This window comes from Mustela nivalis (assembly GCF_964662115.1).
Source record: "Mustela nivalis genome assembly, chromosome: 11".
Taxonomy (NCBI): Eukaryota; Metazoa; Chordata; class Mammalia; order Carnivora; family Mustelidae; genus Mustela; species Mustela nivalis.
In genome coordinates, this window is record NC_139030.1 from 100344139 (window position 1) to 100359535 (window position 15397).

The 15397-nt window shown below is 36.4% G+C and overlaps 1 protein-coding gene across 2 annotated transcripts in view; it reads right to left on the minus strand.

Moving 5' to 3' along the window:
- BMPR2 (bone morphogenetic protein receptor type 2) overlaps positions 1–15397 on the minus strand; it is a 202963-nt gene that overhangs the window by 94584 nt on the left and 92982 nt on the right. The window lies entirely within an intron of this gene.

The following is a 15397-nucleotide window of genomic DNA, read 5'->3' on the forward strand; positions in this document are numbered from 1 at the left end:
AAAATTAGACTGTGGTAATGGCAGCACACCTCTGTAAATTTATTTTTTAAAAAAATCAGTCACCTAAAATGAGTGAATTTCATGGTATATAAAATATACCTTAGTAAATTTGTTTTTAAAACTAAGAATATTCATTGGCAAAAAAAATGACTTTGTTATTAAAAATATCAATATAAAAGCCAGAAACAGAAATGCTCAGTCACACGTTATGCTGAAGGGACAACACAGTGTACTTTCAATTCTAGTTAATCTTTTTCTATACACATAATCTGATTTAGCTAATTTCAATAGAATATTTGCCACATAATTTATCAGCTAACAAATATTTACTAACATTGCTGAGAAAAACAAAGAAGTAAAAGGTTATCAAAAACTACAACTGATCCTTATTTGGTTTCAAGTTGACTTTCCTAAGGTTTGACTAACCAGAATAACAGTCTAATACATATATATATATATATAGCCTCTTGGGCTTTTGATTTATTTATTAATTTTGGGTTTATATCCTATCTAGTATGGCTTAATTCACTAACACCTTAGCACCGGAGATGACCTACGAAAATAATGTTTCTGAACCTATAGAACTAAGGACCAAACTCTGGGGAAGAAATGAAAAAGCCAAGAACTATATACCTAAGTCCATTTAGACACAATGACCTGCCATATTTATTACAAGAGGAAGCACCTTCAAAGTATTGGCCTAGGCAAATAGGGTATTCATAATTACATAATGTAGAGTTCTACCCTTCAAGCATCCTATATCATCCATTTGGAGACAGACAATAATTACTGAATTCAGTACTCAAAGAGAGTAATTACTAAAATATAAATGTAACTTGATTTCCACATTTAAAACCATTTCAGGAAGTCTTGTATAAGATACTACCAATAACAACTAAATAGCCAAAAAAAATATACTATAGCCTATTTATAAAAACTAATTCTAGGACATCGGCCTAATTTTGATTCAACTATATTTCTGCAACATGTAGCCACATATTAAAATTCATTTAATGATAAATTTAATTATATTTACTAGATCATTTTACACATTTAATACCAGTATTTCCTCAGATTATCCTAATTTGCAAACTTTACCAAGTGATTATAAAGATTAAAATCAAATATATCCGAAAAAAAAAAAAATAAATAAATAAATAAAATCAAATATATTTCTACATACAAAGCAGACACAACACAAAGATTCATACTTAAGTGATTCAAACTACAAACAAAAACTCTGTAATAGAGATATAAAAAAGCATATCTATAAGGCATAATTTCTTTTTCCTGTCCCATCCTATTTTCTTAAATTTTTTATTATTTTTTTAGTCATCTCTACATCCAGCATGGGGCTCAAACTCACAAACCCAAGATCAAAAGTCACATGTTCTTCCGACTGAGTCAGCCAGGCATCCCAACCTTTTTTTGACTCGGGTTAAGTGCTCCTTACCTTCAATACCACATATTAAAGTTACACAATCCACTCAATTTCCATTTTTGTCTTGATTGTTAGAAAGGTCAGAATTTATGAACTCAATAACTCCAGTTTTCCATAACCAAGATATCCTATTTCCCCCCTCCTCACCTATTATCTATTTTTACTAGAATTTTGTGTTAAATATTGAGTTAATGAATACAGATTTAACTGTACCTGGAAGTAAAGAAGTCATAAATAAAACTGCCTTATTTACTTTAAATATAAAAAGAAAAGGTATGCTTCTGTGAAGGAAAAGATGTTAGAACAAAATTTTTTGCTCTTCTTAGATATCCTTTGTAATTGAAAAGTAGCTAACGGCCTGAACATGTGTAAATTTTTTAGTGCCATTATTTTTTTTTTAGATTTTAATTTATTTATTTGACAGACAGAGATCACAATTAGGTAGAGAGGGAGGAAGGGAAGCAGGCTCTCTGAAAGCCTGATATGGGGCTCGATCCCAGGACCCTGGGATCATGACCTAAGCCAAGGGCAGAGGCTTTAACCCACTGAGCCACCCAGGTGCCCCTTTTAGTGCCATTATTAAATAATTTGATGACTGAAACCTAAAGTTCTCCTTATAGAAAAAGACAAAAAACAAACAAATCCAACCTTCCCTAGGTATCCCTCTTCATACCCCACACCTACTAAGCTGAAATGATTGTCAAAACAATAAAGGTACAAATTAGAGGGAAATGAATCATATCTTTAATACCCCTGAGTTTTTACTAAATAATTTTTTCTTAAAATAACATCAGTCTGGGTGCCTGGTTGCTCAGTGGGTTGAGCCTCCACCTTTGGCTCAGGTCAGGATCTCAGGGTCCTGGGATTGAGCACCGCATTGGGCTCTCTGCTCAGCAGGGAGTCTGCCTCCTCCACCCCCTCTCTGCCTGCCTCTCTGCCTACCTGTGATCTCTGTCTTTCAAATAAATAAATAAAATCTTTTTAAAAAAATAACATCAGCCTACTTTTCAGGAATTATTTCGTGACAGTGGCATTAGTATAGACCAATTATAATTTGCTATTCTAACAGTAACTCTTTCAAATTATGATTCAGGAAATTTTTATGCAATATAAAGGTATACTAGCAAGAATTATAACTAAACAGCCATTTGTCAAAAAAACAAAGAAAAGTTTTACAAAACAGTATTTGCAGCTTTTAAAATGCTATTTGTTGAAACTGAGGGTTGTTGGAGGGATGGGTAACTGTGATTGACACGAAGGAGGACACATGATATAATGAGCACTGGGTATTATATAAAACTGATGAATCACTGAGCTCTACCTCTGAAACTAATAATACATTATATGTTCATTAATTGAATTTAAATAAAATAAAAAGTATATATAAATAAATATCTTTTTTAAAATGCTATTTGTTGGGGCACCTGGGTGGCTCAGTCAGGTGTCTGCCTTCGGCTCAGGTGATGATCTCATTGTCCTGGGATCAAGCCCCATATCAGGCTCCCTGCTCAGCGGGGAGCCTGCTTCTCCCTCTTCAGCTCCCTTGTGCTTATGTTCTCTCTCTCTCTATCTCTCTCTGTCATAAATAAATAAAATCTTAAAAAAAAAAAATGCTACTTGTTGAGGGACGCCTGGGTGGCTCAATTGGCTAACCATCTGCCTTCAGCTCAGCTCACGATCCCAGAGACCTGGGATAGAGTCCCTCATAGGGCTTCTTGATCTACAGAGAGCCTGCTTCTCCCTCTGCCTCCTGCTCCCATTGCTTATGCTCTTTCCCTCTCTCTGACAAATAAATAAATAAAATCTTTTTTTTTAAATGCTATTTGTTGAGATCAGTACCAGCAGTATCTGTGTATAAAGCTAGGGATCCTTCAAAAATAATGTAGGAAAAATAGGGATGAAGCAAAGATTACGATAAGAAATAGTATAGCTTAGCATTATACTGTCACAGATCATATACACAGACCTGATCATTTACACAGGTATTCTAAATTGGTCAACAGCTAGACAAATTTTGATCAAAGTATAATTATGGTCAATGTCTTTTAAGGGATGCTCTTAACCAGGTACAGCAGTAATTAGACACGCGTCTTTAAAAAAATTGTTCTCCCTGGGGCGCCTGGGTGGCTCAGTTATTAAGCTTCCAACTCCTGATTTGGGCTCAGGTCATGATCTCAGGGTCATGAGATAAAGCTGTGAGAAAGGCTCCTCACTCAACAGAGTCGTCTTCTCTCCCTCTGCCCCACCCTTGCCTCCCCCACCACTCATTCCCTCTCTCTCAAATAAATAAATAAAATATTTTTTTAAATTGTTCTCGTCATTTTAAACAGGTGATATTTGCTTATAATAAGCACTAAAACAATCTAATTTAATATAACCACATGAAACTAGAAATAGTCTCATCCAAACTGCTGACAGAGGTATCATCATAAAAAGAGAGAACTGATTATGCTTAAAATCTGTTAGGTCCCTAATGTTCTAGAATTAAATCCAAACTCTTCAGTTCGTTTGTAGGATCCTCCACAATCAAGAACCAACAAAAATGGATGATCATTTCTGTGGGCACGAGGAACTTTTTTTTTTCATGGGCCCCTCCCTCTATAAAAAAAGATTTAAGAGACACCTAGGTGGCTGAGTCCGCCAAACACCTGCCTTCATCTCAGATTATGATCCCAGGGTCCTGGGACTGACCTCCACGTCAGGCTCCCTGTGCAACAGGGAGCATGCTTCTCCCTCTCCTCCCCGCTTGTGATCTCTGTCTCTCTCTCAAATAAATAAAATCTTTAATAATAATATTTAAAATTACGTTTTGTAACTGCATTGGTATAAAGAAAATATATTAAAATTAGACATTAAAACATTTTCTTCAATCTTAAAGTTCATTTTTTCCTTCTGACTTTAAAAGAAATTATCAATGGCCTCCAGAAAAACTTTGGGCCCTATGCCCTGCCCTATGCCTCCTGTGCCTCATAAGTAAGCAAGCCCTGGGACCCATCCACTTCTTGCCACTGATTGATCCCACTCCTCCATTCTTGGTTCCCACTAACATAGGAAGACCTTTCCTGGCCTTTATACACATGTTCCCAATATCCAGAATGTTACTTTTTCTTGCTCCAAAGCTCTTTACTCTTAATTACTTTAGGGTTATATTTTATCTGTTTACATGTGTATCTCCACACCAAGCTGGAGGTGAACTTCATTTGTTCCTAGAGCAATATCAGGTTTATTTAACTCATTTTGTATGGCACAAATCCCCAACAGTATTAAGGACAGACACTTTTCATATCTACTCAATATCATATTCCCATTCACAGGGTACAAAATCTAGGCAATAATCATCTAGTCTTTCTACCACTTGACAATAAATGAAGCTATAAAAATAGTATGAGTGTAAAAACAGTATTACACTAGGGGCGCCTGGGTGGCTCAGTGGGTTAAAGCCTCTGCCTTTGGCTCAGGTCATGATCCTGGGGTCCTGGGATCGAGCCCCGCATCGGGCTCTCTGCTCAGCGGGGAGCCTGCTTCCTCCTCTCTCTTTGCCTGCCTCTCTCCCTACTTGTGATCTCTGTCAAATAAATAAATAAAATCTTAAAAAAAAAAACAAAAAACAATATTACACTATTTTCTCCCTCATACACATCCAAATTACTGAGAATAAAGTCACCATTTTCTGTTTACATATGCTTCCTGGATCAATATTTTCTAATCCTATGCAGCATTTAATTTCCAGAAACAGATACCGTATGTCTGGAATACTAAGCTCTCTTGAATTTCCCGCTCAATGATACAACACTACCAAGAAAGTAGGGTGTAAAGGTATGGCATAGTTTTATCATGTCTGCATCAGTTAACTATCATTATAGATACAAATCAGCAACATCATTATACTTCTTTATTTTTACAAGGAGACGAGAGAAAGGAAAAAAACCAACTACTCTGCAAATATTAACTATTTGCCCCTTTCCCTTGTTACCAAATACTCCTATATTATTTGAATTTTCATGAAAAATATCCACGTTTTACTTAGACATTTCAAAAACAAGAGTATTTGTAGTTGAATCAAATATTTTTGATTGAAAAATTTTTATTTTTAAATAATTAGAGACTTATAGGTAGTTGGAAAGAAATGCAGAATGAAGTTGAATGCCTCTCTCCTCAGTGCAAACATTCCACACAAACACTACGCAATAACAAAGTCAGGAAATTGACATTAGAACAATTCGTACAGCTTTTTCGGATTTTGCCAGTTTTACATGCAGTACTGGATGCATACACTGCAAATCTATGCAATTCTGTTAACATTTTATCAAAATCAAAATACTCAGGTTGCCTGGGTGGCTCAAACAGTTAGGCATCTCCCCTTAGCTCAGGCCATGGTCTCAAGGTCCTGGGATGGAGCCCCATATTGGGCTCCCTGCTCAGCAGGGATTCTGCTTCTGCCTCCTCCTCTGACTGCCACTCCCCCTGCTTGTGCTCTCTGTTAAATAAATAAATATATAAAATCTTAAAAAAAAAATCAAGGGACACCTGGATGGCTCAGTCAGTTAAGCATCTGTCTTTGGCTCAGGTCATGATCCCAGGGTCCTGGGATCGAGTTCCACATCAGGCTCCCCACTCAGCGGAGAGCCTGCTTCTCCCTCTCCTTCTGCCAGGTGCTCCCTTTGCTTGGGCTCTCTCTCTCTTTAACAAATGAATAAATAAAATCTTTAAAAATACTAGTAATAAAATAAATAAAAATCAAGATACTTAACTGTACTATCACAAGACTCCCTCATGTTAATGATTTATAATCACCATCTGTTTGTCTCCATTCCTAAAATATAGCAACCACTAATCTGTTCTCCAGTTTGATAATTATGCTATTTCTCAACTGTTATATAAATAGAATCCTGCAATGCACATCCTTTTGAGATTGGCTTTTTTTCACTGAGCAAATTTTCCTTGAGGTTCATCCCAGTTGTTGCATATATCAATAGTTTATTACTTTTTAGAGAGTATCATTCCATACTATGGATGGACTACAATCTAACTTTACACCCTTTAAAAAGGTCATCTGGGTAGTTTCTAGTTCTTGGCTATCAGAAATAAAACTGCTATGCACATCTGTGTACATGTTCAATTTTAAAAGGAATCTTGTTTATTTAAAGTCAAACAAGAATAATATTCTAGAAAGATAAAGTTGGTGTCTACAAAAAGGAACTTGACATTAAGACTATGTGCTCTACCAATAGAATACAATATGACCCATCAATATATATGACCCATACGTATGACCAAACATTTGTTCATTAAAAGCTTTAAAAGCATTCAAATTTCCTAACCTCCTCTGACCAGTACTTCAAGAATACTGGCAGAAACTGTCTTGTACTACGAAATCTTAGCTTAAAGAGTCATTCAAGCAGCATTCCTGACATAAAAACAAAGTAAAATGTGACAAAATAAATACCAGTTAATTATGGCATTAAATATATGAAATGAGAGACTCCAGTTATGGGGTGTTTTTGTTGTTGTTTAAACAAAGACTAGTCCTTTGTAATAAGGTCAAACAGGCAAAGTATGCCCTATCCCTGGACACCCAGGGCCCTTTAATGTGCAAAACTCTGCTGGCTAGCTTTTCTTAGAAGCATGCCAAGGACGAGATTGATCCACCAATCTTTATATCTATTTCCTTTCCCCTACATAAAAATAAAAAGGCATTTGACAAATAGGTTTTCACATGAAAAATGTGAATTTCACATTAAAATATGCAAATTAAAACTATAATAAAATAGTACTACACATCTATTACAATGACCAAAAGTTCAAAATAAAACAAAACAATAAACCCTTGACAATACCAAGTATTGCCAAGGATACTGTCACAGGAGGGAAAACAACTCTGATGAAAATGCAAAATGGTACAGCCACTGTGGAAAACAGTTTGATAGTTTCTTGTAAGTCTGTTTGACATTTAACTATGTAATCCCACTCCTAGGTACTGCCCTACATGTAATAAAAACTATGTTCACACAAAAACTTTTATCTAAATGCTTAGAGTGACTTTATTTGTAGTCACCCAAACTATTTTTAACCCAAATGTCCCTCAGCTGATGGATAAACAAAGATATGGAAAGACTCTGGAGGAGACCAGAAAGTGAAAGAATCCAATCTGAAAAAGCTATATACATTGTATGATTCCAAATATATGACATTCTGGAAAAAGCAAAACTATGGAGATAATAAAAAGATCAGTGGCTGCCAGGAGCTGGGGGAAGGGAGAGATGACCACGCAAAGCAGAGAATTTTTAGGGCAATACAACTTTTCTGTATGATACTATAATGGTGGATAATGTCATTATATATTTGTCCATAGAATGTACGATACCAAGAATGAACCTATGAGTAAACTATGGACTCTAAGTGATGATGATGAGTATTTGCAGGTTCATCAGTTGTATCAATGCATCACAGAGGTGCAGGATATCAATAGTAGGGCAGCTCTGCCTGTGTAGGGATGGGGATATATGGGAACTCTCTGTATTTCTAAGTCATTTTCCTTTGTACCTAAGACTGCTCTCAAAAGCTAATTAATTTTTAAAGGGTGACTTTTGAGAAATGCAATGCTTTATCTCAAAAAGAAATTTCTGATGAAGAAAATTTAGGAACAAAGTAACTTGATATGGGTCATTTTCAAGGATGTGAGAGGAGGGTAAGGATTCTTGTGACCAGCCACATAAGGATGTGAGAGGACAGTGACATTATGCAGTATGAAATCATTCATATAAAGTAAAATAACTCAAAATAATAATGTAGGTTGTTTATTGGATGCATAGGATATGCACTAAAAATGTAGGTATAATTTAAAAAAAAAGATTTATACAAACTTCAGGAGAGTGATCAATTGTGGTTAAAAAGGAAAGGAAATATAATTAAGGAGTGGAGTTTTAACTAACCTAATGCATGCACACATACATTTTTTTTAAGTAAATCAAATGCAACTATGACAAAATGTACTACCTACTAAATCTTGGTCTTCAATATTTGTCTGTGTTTGAAATATTTCACAATAAAAATTTTTTTAAAAGATTTTATTTATTTACTTGAGAGAGAGAAGACAGAGAGAGATAGAGAACTACAGGTGGGGAGCAGAGGGGGAGGGAGAAGCAGGCTCCATGCCGAGTGCAGAGCCTGATGTGGGGCTCAATCTCACAACCCTGAGATCATGACCTGAACTGAAATCAAGAGTCGGATGCTCAACCGACTAAGATACTCAGGCACCCCCATAATAAAAATTTTTTAAATGTTGGTTGGGCTTTTTTGGCAATAACACCCTAAATATTCTAGACACAAATCATAGAAATAGAACACTAAGAAGAACTTTCGTTTTAATAGTTTTATCTCTTCATTTTATGTATGAAATATTTAAGTTAAAACAATGTAAAGGGGCACCTGGGTCGCTCAGTCATTTAAGCATCTGCATTCCACTCAGGTCACACATGATCCCAGGATCCTGGGATTCAGCCCCATATCAGGCTCCCGGCTCGGCGGGGAGTCTGCTTCTCCCTCCGCTCCTCTTCTGCTCATGCTCACTCATGTTCCCTGTCTTTCTCAAATAAATAAATAAACAAATAAATAAATCTAAAAAAGGGGGGGCAGTCCAATACATAAAAATAGAATCCTTTCAAGGAGCTTTGAACACAGAATTGCTAAGACTGAAAAATCACAAGTCCTATCTATAGCCTTTGCGGAAAAAATGTATAAGAAAATGTATTACAGGTGGTCAAAGCTGGTTCTATATCTGAAAATCAATTAATGTAACCTATCACACATTAAGGCTAAAAAGAAAAGTCACATGATTAAATCAACAGATGCAGAAAAAGCACGTGAAAAAATCCAATACCTGTTTATGATGAAAACTCTCAGCAAACTAGGAATAGAGGGAAAGGTAGTCAACTTAATTTTGATAGTGGAGGCGGCACATCTGGGCAAGGGCTATATGAGAACAATCTCTGTACCTTCCACTCGATTCTGCAGCGAACCTAAAACTACTCTACTAAATAAAGTCTCTCTCTCTCTCTCTCTTTTTTTTAAAGATTTTATTTATTTATTTGACAGACAGAGATCACAAGTAGACAGAGAGGCAGGCAGAGAGAGAGAGGAGGAAGCAGGCTCCCTATCAAAGAGAGAGCCCGATGCAGGGCTCAATCCCAGGACCCTGGGATCATGACCTGAGCCGAAGGGAGGCTTTAACCCACTGAGCCACCCAGGCGCCCCAAGCCCCTCTCTTTTTTAAAGATTTTATTTATTTATTTGACAGAGAGAGATCACAAGTAGGCAGAGAGGCAGGCGGAGAGAGAGGGAGAAGCAGGCTCCCCGTGGAGCAGAGAGCTTGATGTGGGGCTCGATCCCAGGACCCTGGGACCTTGAACTGAGTTGAAGGCAGAGGCTTTAACCCACTGAGCCACTCACTGAGGGACCTTGAACTGAGTTGAAGGCAGAGGCTTTAACCCACTGAGCCCCTAAAGTCTCTTTTTTAAAAAATATATGGGGCGTGATAAAGAGACATGATAAAAACAAACAAACAAACAAACAAAACTAGGTAAAAGATGGGAATTACTATAGTAATTTGCATTATTAAAAATATTTAGACAGCTACCCTTTTTATTTTGATTGGTACACACTGGGCGACATCCTGAGTAGAAATCAGTAGATGAAAAGCAGTTCCTAATTTAGACAGGAACACTTGTCCAGAAGGGTCAATTGAAAATGTGTGGAAGTGCTACAGACATGCCTTGCTTCATTGAGCTTCCCAGATACTGAGTTTTTGACAAATTGAAGGTTTGTGGTATCAAACTTGCATCAAGAAGTTTATCAGCACTATTTTCTTAGTAGCATTTGTTCACTTTATGTCTGTGTATCACATTTTGATAATCCTCACATTATTTCAAACTTTTTTATTATTATTATGGTCATTATGGTGAAATTTGAATAGTGATCTTTGCTTTTACTATTGTAATTACTTTGGGTTGCCACAAACTTACAACTAAGTAAGACAGCAAACTTTTTTTTTTAATATTTTATTTATTTATTTGACAGAGAGAGAGATCACAAGTAGGCAGAGAAGCAGGCAGAGAGAGAGAGGGGGAAGCAGGCTCCTCGCTGAGCAGAGAGCCTGATGCGGGGCTGGATCCCAGGACCCAGAGATCATGACCTGAGCTGAAGGCAGAGGCCTAACCCACTGAGCCACCCAGGCACCCGAGTAAGACAGCAAACTTAACTGACAAATGTTTTGTGTGTCCTGATAGCTCCAGTCACCAGAAGTTCCCTATTTCTCTGCTCTTTCCTTGGGCCTCCCTATTCTCTGTGACACAATACTGAAATTAGGCCAGTTAATAACCCTAAAATGGCCTCTATGTGATCAAGTGAAAAGAAGAATCACACATCTCCCACTTTCAATCAAAAGCTAGAAATATTTAAGCTTAGTGAGGAAGGTGTGCCCAGAGGCTAGACAGACTAAAACCTATGCCACTTATGTCAATTAGTCAAGTTGTGAACAAAGGAAAATTTCTTAAAGGGAATTAAAGGTGCTACTCCAGTGAACACATGAATGATAAGAAAACCAAACACCCTTATTGCTGATATAAAGTTTTAGTGGTCTGGGTAGAAGATCAAACCATACAACGTTCCCTTAAGTCAAAGCCTAATGCAGAACAAGGACCTAACTCTCTCCAATTCAATGAAGACTGAGAGAGGTGAGGACACTGTAGAAGAAAAGCTAGAAACTAGCAGAGGTTGGTTCATAAGGTTTAAGTAAAGAAGCCATCTCTGTAACATAAAAGTGCAAGACGAAGCAAGTACTGACGGAGAAGCTGAATCAAGTTATCCAGAAGAACTAGCCAAAATAATTAATGAAAGTGGTTATACTAAACAACAGATTTTCAACATAGACAACACAGTCTTATACAGGAAAATGATGCCGTCTAGGACCTTCATAGCTAGAGAGAAGTCAATGCTTAGCCTCAAAGTTTCAAAGCACAGGCTGACTCTCTTCTTAGGAAAATTAATGCAACTGGTAACCAAGGTGAAGCCAATGCTCATTGACCAATCAAAAAATCCTACAGTCCCTAAGAATTACGCTAAACCTACTTCTGTTTGTACTCTATAAAAGGAACATCTAATCCGGATGATGGCACATCTGTCTACAATATGGTTTACTGAGTATTTTAAGCCCAATGTTGAGAGCTATTGCTCAGAAAAAAAAATTCCATGCTCATTGACAATACACCTGGTGACCCAAGACTTCTGGTGGAGATGAACAGAGATTAATGCTGCTTTCATGCCTATTAACACATAATCCATTCTGTAGCCCGTAAATGCAAGAGTCATTTTGACTTTCAAGTCTTATTATTTAAGAAATACACTTACTATGGCTGTGCCTGTCATAAACAGTGATTTCTCTGATGGATTTGGATGAAGTAAATTGAAAATCTTCTGGGAAGGATTCACCATTTGAGATGCCATTAGGAACACTCATGATTCATGGGAAGAGGTCAAAATATTGAAATGAACAAGAGTTTGGAACATTCCAACTCTCATGGACAATTCTGAGTAGTTCAAGGCCTCAGTGGAAGAAGTAACTGCAAATGTGGCGAAAATCTAAGAGAACTAGAATTAGAAATAAAGTCTGAAGATGTGACTAAACTGCTATAATCACATGGTAAAACTTGCACAGATGAGGAATTGCTTTTTACAGATGAGCAAAGAAAGTGGTTTCTTAAGATAGATCTGCTCCTGATGAAGACACTGTGAAGATTATTGAAATGACAACAAAAGATTTAGAATATTACATAAACTTAGCTGATAAGGAGTGGCAGAGTTTGAGAGGATTGATCACATTTTTGAAAGAATTCTACTGTGGACTAAAATGCTATCAAACAGCATCATATGCAACAGAGAAAGTATCCTTGAAAGGAAGTTAACTGATGAGGTCAACTTCATTGTTGTCTTATTTTAAGAAATTGCCACAGCCATCCAACCTTCAGCAACCACCACCCGGATCAGTCAGCAGACATGAACACCAAGGCAAGACCCTCCATCAGCAAAAAAATGATTCATCAAAAGCTCAGAGGAGGATCAGTATATTTTAGCAATTAAATAGAATTAAATTATGGTATGAATATTACTTTTTAGATGTAATGCTATTGTACATGTAATAGACTATAATATCGCATAAACACAACTTTTATATGCACTGGAAAATCAAGAAATTCATTTGATTCACTTTACTGTGATGTTCACTTTATTGCTGTGATCTGGAACCCACCACAATATTTCCAATGTAGGCCTGTATTTTGTTTGTTTGTTTTGTTTTGGTTGTCACAATAACTGAGGGGTCTTTGTTATGCTTTAAGTCCAACAGCCAGAGGTACTAAATGTTCTGCATTATGCAAAATAGCTTTCCTGGTAAAAGAACCATCCTCTCCAAAATGCTACCTCACTCCCCATAGTAGGGAGGTACCAAGGAAATTTATTATATGATTCCTGACCCTTAAGGAGATAGGAAAAAGTAATATATAAATAATTAATTCAAATTATATTAATATGTTTGTCAAATAACTAAGAGAATGTAAAAATATGTGATTTTTAATTTTCTTTACCATTTAGGTAATAAACTGAATCAAGTAAAAAAAAAAAACCTAAAGAAAATGTAGTATATAGAACTCTGAAACTTTTTTTTTTAAGATTTTATTTATTTGACAGAGAGAGAGAGAGAGATCACAAGTGGGCAGAGAAGTAGGCAGTGGGGGAGGGGGAGCAGGCTCCCCAATGAGCAGAGAGTCTGATGCGGGGCTCAATCCCAGGACCCTGAGATCATGACCCAAGCTGAAGGCAGAGGCCCAACCACTGAGCCACCCAGGCGCCTTGAAACTTGTTTTTTAATTTAAACATTATTGCTTATGAGATTCATCAAAATTTACCGAATTTTTAATTATACCTCTCAAGATGTTAAGTACAAGAATGTTCTTCCTCCTTGTTTAAGAGTACTCTTGGGGACCTGACTGGCTCAGTCAGTAGAGTGTGTATGTGATTCTTGATCTCAGGGTTGTAAATTCAAGCCCCACTTTGGGCATGGGGCTCAATGAAAGAAAGAGAGAGAAAGAGAGAAAAAAGAAAGAGAGAAAGAAGAGAGAGAAAGAAAGAGAAAAGAAAAAAGAAAAAGGAAGGAAGAAAGAAAGGAAGGGAGGAGAGAAGGAACGAAGGAAGAAATGGGAAAGTCCTCTTATGGGTTTCTTAATAGCATGGGTATTCTAATGCCAAACAATTTAAATACTATGGCATTTTTTGTTTAACTTCATATAATTTTCAAATGCAGAATCAATCCCCAAGAATTATAAATATTGTTCCATTTCTCATGATAAGTACTTTTCATATTTTTATTTAACAGAATTGAGTAAAATTCTATGCCAAATAACTAGAAGTGGTTTGAGTGTGAATATTCTGGATGAGAATAGCCAAGTGGTAGCTGACAAAAAGTTTGATAAGCAGTTATTCAAAAAACTAGACCTTCACAAAGAAAAGGAATTCACTTAAAGGGAAATGCTTAAAGCAAGAGTTCTAGCAGAGACAGTATGAAAATAACCTTATTTTTGGCAACAGGACATCATACTTTCTCACTCCAACATTTTGAGAACAGCCTACACTTTTTCCATCTTCAAGATATATAGCACAGAAGTTAGGCCAATTAATGTAAAACTCCAGAAATTGTACACAATTATAGAAAACAGCTTTTTCAAACTAACTCTACAAAAGCTTTTTAGAACTTAGTGATAATCAATTTATACACTGGAGAGATTTGGCAAACATGAAAACTGTAGTTATAAATAACAGTTTACTTATAGGCAGATACATACTGAAGAACAAAATAAATAAGAAAATTGGTTTAAAGAATGTAAAAAATACACATGTCAAATAAAAGGCAACTGAAATAAAGAGAAATGTGAAGATGAAAGAAATTATTACATCTTGGCTGGCATCTACTTTGAATATCTATTAAACTCAAAGATACAGAAGGACTAAAAAGGAGAGTTTGAAATAGGGCAGAGGCAAATTCTAACAGGAGGCACTGACAAAGAAAACAAGGAAATGAAGCACTCAAATTTTTAAAAAATCAGTTTACCTAAAGATACAAATGTACTGATCCGAAGGAGCACACGTACCCCAATGTTTATGCAGCAATGTCCACAATAGCCACACTATGGAAAGAGCCTAGATGTCCATCAAAGGATGGATAAAGAAGATGTGCAGTGGGGCGCCTGGGTGGCTCAGTAGGTTAAAGCCTCTGCCTTCGGCCCAGGTCATGATCCCAGGGTCCTGGGATCGAGCCCCACATCTGGCTCTCTGATCAGCGGGGAGTCTGCTTCCCTTCCTCTCTCTCTGCCTGCCTCTCTGCCTACTTGTGACCTCTGTCTGTCAAATAAATAAAAAAAGAAAATCTTTAAAAAAAAAAAAAAAAGATGTGGTTGGTGTGTGTGTGTGTGTGTACACACACAGAGGATCATAGGGGAAGGGAGGGAAAAATGAAACAAGATGAAATCAGAAAGGGAGACAAACCATAAGAGACTCTTAATCTCAGGAAACAAACGGGGTTGCTGGACAGGGAAGGGGTGGGAAGGATGGGGTGGCTGTGTGATGGACAATGGGGAGGGTATGTGCTATGATGAGTGCTGTGAATTGTGTAAGGCTGATGAATCACAGACCTGTACCCTGAAGCAAACAATACATCCTATGTTAATAGAATAAAAATTTTTATTTTTATTTAGAATTAAAATTTTTTATTTAGAATTAAATTAAATATTAAATTAAATTTAAAAATTTTAGAATTAAATTAAATATTAAATTTTTTATTTAGAATTAAATTAAATATTAAATTAAATTAAATATTAGAATAAAAAATTATAAAATTTTAGGTTGTTTCCA